The sequence below is a fragment of the Otolemur garnettii genome, unplaced genomic scaffold (genome assembly GCF_000181295.1).
Source record: "Otolemur garnettii isolate 467f Iridium unplaced genomic scaffold, OtoGar3 scaffold00074, whole genome shotgun sequence".
In the NCBI taxonomy this organism is placed as follows: Eukaryota; Metazoa; Chordata; class Mammalia; order Primates; family Galagidae; genus Otolemur; species Otolemur garnettii.
In genome coordinates this window covers 56,589-60,921 of record NW_003852469.1, presented here as the reverse complement: position 1 = coordinate 60,921, position 4,333 = coordinate 56,589, and the positions used below count along the sequence as shown (strand labels likewise).

At 45.9% G+C, this 4,333-nt stretch overlaps 1 protein-coding gene across 5 annotated transcripts in view; it reads left to right on the top strand.

Annotated features, from left to right (window-relative positions):
* The window catches only part of RNF170 (ring finger protein 170), a 30,234-nt gene continuing 25,901 nt past the window's right edge, over nt 1-4,333 (top strand). For 2 of the 5 annotated variants that reach the window (XM_003793911.2, XM_023515555.1), the window contains exon 1: nt 1-180. The gene's annotated coding sequence lies outside the window, so the exon portion shown is untranslated. Of the gene's footprint in view, nt 181-359; nt 464-4,333 lie in introns of those variants that run through there. The other 3 variants (XM_023515554.1, XM_023515556.1, XM_023515553.1) reach the window with 3 other exon arrangements.

Sequence of the window (4,333 nt, the reverse complement as noted above, 5' to 3'; positions counted from 1 at the left end):
CCTCGGCCGTCCGCACGCGCCTCACGGAAGCTCGGCAGTGCGCGTGCGCCTGTGTCGGCACTCCAAATTAAAAAAGAGACAGCTAGTGGTTGTCCGGGAGGGGTGGCGGGAGCAGTCCCCGGAAACAGTCTCTGTCCTCTGTCACCGGGAATTGGCGAGGTAGCTCCTCCGCGGGCCGAGGTACGCGTCCCCTCCCCCGGCCGCGGCCTGGGCGCCGAGCGCGCGCCCGCCACGCCCACCCGCTCAGGCCCCGACAGGCGCGGACGCGGGGCCCGGTGCGGCGGGGCTGCCGGGGGCCGCCGGGCTGCCGGGGCTCTCAGGCCGGGAGCCGCCGCCTCCGACCCCCCGGGGCTCCGCCTTCCTCCGGGAAGCCGGGTCTGAGCCTCAGAAGCGCCCGGCTTCCGTCCGGAGGCGCCTGGAGACGGTGGAAGGGCCGACGTGGAGGGCGTCGCGGTGGTTCTAGGTGGGCTTGGCCGGCGGCGAGGGGAGCTCGCGGATCCTTCTTGGATCGCTGGAGCCGCGACTCGGTGAAAACTTCACTTAGAGAGAGGGTGTGCGCCAGTTCTCTAGTCCGTAAGGACCCCGACAGCCCTGGGGCCTGCTTCTCCTAGAGGTTGGAGTTGGCTTTCCGTAATGGGGACGTGGACCATTCTTGTCTCGCCTTTTTAGAGGCACCAATCTTTGCAGGGCTACCGATAAATTTTTAACCCTTCTAGCCTATGCGGAAAAGTGCATACGACATACACGTTTAAAGGATAATGAATAAAACACTCAGATAAAAACAAAAAGAGCATGGCCAGCACCCCAGCATCCCCCCCCCCCGCCCACCCTATGTTCATTTCCAAGGGTAATTCTTTCCCCAGCTTGACTTTTGTGATGATGATTTCATTGCTTTTCCTCATGGGTTTACCCTCGATGCATGCAGTAGTGTTTTCCTTCGCCTGTTTTTGAACTTTTATGGGTGGAATCTGTGTTTTGTGGCTTTCCATTTAATTTGTGTGCTGTGTATCTATAGCTAATTTTCACTGCTGTCTAGTATTCCATGGGAATGAATATAACAGTGTATCCATTCTACCGTCAATGGACCTTTTGTTCCAGCCTTAGGGCTACTGAGAGCAATCCTGTGAACTTTCTTATCCCTGGGCCTTAGTGCAGATGTGCTGGAGTTTGCAAGACGTACACTTTGCAGTCCTGAGAGAATTGTTGATTTGTAGAGTATGCATTTTGGTTTGCAGTTCCCAGGAACCCGCTTGCCCCCTTTCCCATTGACAGTAGGTTTTCTCACTGAGCACTCAGAACTTCGAAGACAGTTTTTAATGGTGCCTTACAGAGTTCATGTCTGATGAGTTATCATTTTGTGAATGTGAACAAATCTTACTTGAAGTCTTTTCATTCGTCTTTCTACCAAACATTCTTCCCAACACCAAGGGCAGGGAAACCTTCAGAAATTATAAATTCGTATCTCACCTGCCTTGGTTGCTCTGTTGGTGCCTCTGGGTGTTGGTCAAACCAGAGTTCCCACATTCCATACTAGGTGGTTCTGTTGAATCCCGGTCACTTTAAGTGACCTATACCTGTTAGACAAGTGAAGAAAGTCTGTAAGTATATATTACGTTGACTTAAGCTAGACTCATATGCAGCTTGTCTTTGGAAGTGGAGAAAAGGTGCCCTTGCTGGACCGTCCATGCGGTGTTCTTGGAGTTTCATTTTATTTCCTGGCCATCAAATTTCTACACAAGCTTTTTTTTTTTTTTTTGTGCAGTTTTTGGCCGGGGCTGGGTTTGAATCCCCCACCTCCAGCGCCCTACTCCTTTGAGCCACAGGCGCCGCCCTCTACACAAGCTTATTAAAAAAGACACTGACCATCTCCTTTGTTCCAAAAAGTCCTGGAATTTTCTCCTTTTCCTTCCCTGTTTTTTTTCTTTCCTAAAAACTATGGAAATGACCAGGAAGAAGTGAGGTGAACTTCTCTTTGCTGTGTCCTTAACTCCAGTTAGTTGGAGGCTGGTTCTCATCTATAGCTGTTTATCAGATTCAAGTGAATGTGGTTAGTGTCCCATGTGGCAGTGCTCCGAAATTTATCCTGTCTTCGAGGGAACGTGTAGAGCAGACGTCCTCAAACTATGGCCCGCGGGCCACATGCGGCCTGCGGAGGACATTTATCCAGCCCGCTGGGTGTTTTTGCACCACTGCCTGTCCTGCTTAGCAGCTGACTCTTCCTGGGGCCTGCAGTCCGGCCCTCCAACGGTCTGAGGGATAGTGAACTGGCCCCCTGTTTAAAAAGTTTAAGGACCCCTTATGTAGAGCTTGGATTAAAGAGAGTTTGAGATGCACTATAGTGCAGCTGTGGGAAGACATGGCTAGTTTTTATCATAGTTCTGCCGATTCCTCGACAGTTATTAATAATAGTAGTCAAGGTGTTGTTATACCTTTCATCTACTGAGAGCCTGTGCGATGTGACACTCAGTATGTTAAATGTTTTCTTGTAGTTATGTCATTATTTTCATATACTCCACAAGGCAAGGCTTTTTATTTTGTTTGCTTTGCTAAAAAAAAGTAGCAGTTTGATGTGGTTTCACCTAATTTTATGCCTTTTACACATGAGAAATCTGAGACTCAGACTTTATGTAAGTACACGGTTGTCTCTCCCCAGAGCTTATGGTTCTTTGCTGTTTGGAGGAAATCCCCAGTAAGACTCGGCCAACTGAGCAACAGCAAAGCTGGTCTTCAGGCTTCTGTCACCCCACACAGTTTCTAAGACCTAAGATGGCTTGTTTTTATAACTCTCAAAACAGTTAAAAACAGGGCAGGTAGTTCTTGTTTTCACATTTGACAGGATCCCATTTCTGTACATTTAATAACCTTGTTTCTGGGTTTTATGTAGCAGCATTTGGTGGCTCCTGTAACATGAAAGATCCTGTGCCCTCCTCAAGGGAATAAGATGTGGTTCTTGATTGAAAGGAGTTCATTTTTTAACAGTTTATTCTTAGTTTTTATGGATGCATTATAGTTGTACATGTTTATGGGGTACATGTAATTTTTTTAATTGTTTACATGTGATGTTTTGATACAAGCATACAACGTGTAGTGATCAAATCTGGGTCCCAAAACCTCTACAACAAAACCTTCAAACAACACGGAAAAAGTAAATAAATAAATTCAGTGAGATGTTATTTTGTGTGCTTGGAACTAAGGGCTTAACTTCTATGATTAGTAATAATCATAAGTTTTGAAGGTAAAGCATTTAAGCAAAATATTTATTCTAAAATTAAACTGTGCTCAATTTGGGGTGGTCCGTCCATAAATATTTGGCATCTGTATAAACATTTTGAGTGATGTCTTTTAAAAAAGGAGTTCATGATGGAGTGAGAGAATTTAGCAGCTGGCGTGGGCTTTGGCCAGTATGGGAGCCTATGGTTTGCTCTCAGTGAGATAATAAGAAGGCATTTGAAGGAAACTGAGGGCCCAGGCAGGTGAGAAGTTGTCTGCATTGAGGCCTGATTTGCATCCCTAAGGTTAAAGTAATACATCCTTGAAAGAATTCAAGTTGTAGAACTGTGTCCTAGGAATGGAGAAGGTCTAGCTCTTCCAGCCCAGCTCCCAGCTTTAACCTCAGTTAACCTTTTGTCTGTATCTTACCTGATTCTGTTCTTTTCCAAAATGTCATCAGAGAAACGTGGTGGTGGAAGGATATCATCAAGTCCAACTTTAACATTCTGCAGAAAATGTGCAGTCTCGATAAAGGGTGGTTGCGGTTGCTAACCCAAGTTTGTTAAAAGGTCAGAATATAGTTTAAAGAGAGTTTATTTAAGTCTAAAAGTTGAGGACCAGGAAAAGAACAGATTTTAAAGAATGGAAGTCAGTGTTCTAAAGTGTAGAAGTTTGGGCCAGGCACAGTGGATCACACCTATAATCCTAGCACTCTGGGAGGCCATGGGGAGTAGATTGCTGGAGCTCACAGGTTCGGGTTCAAGACCAGCCTGAGCAAAAGCAAGACCCCCATCTCTACTAAAAATAGAAAAACTGAGACAAGAGGATCACTTGAGCCCGGTTGGAGGTTGCTGTGAGCTATGACACCATAGCACTCCACCCAGGGTAACAGCTTGAAATTCTGTCTCTAAATAAATAAAGTGTAGAAGTTTGGGATTATATATAATACAAAGATAAAGTTTAGGGAAGCTTAAAAGAATTTTAATATTTTGGGCTTACTGTGCAGTTATAATCTGATTAGCTTTGGTGGGTGGAAGGTGTATAGTAGAACCTCCATAGCTCACCACCTCCCTACACTGACTGCCTCCTTAAATTGACCTATTTTTTTTTTTTTTTTTTTTTT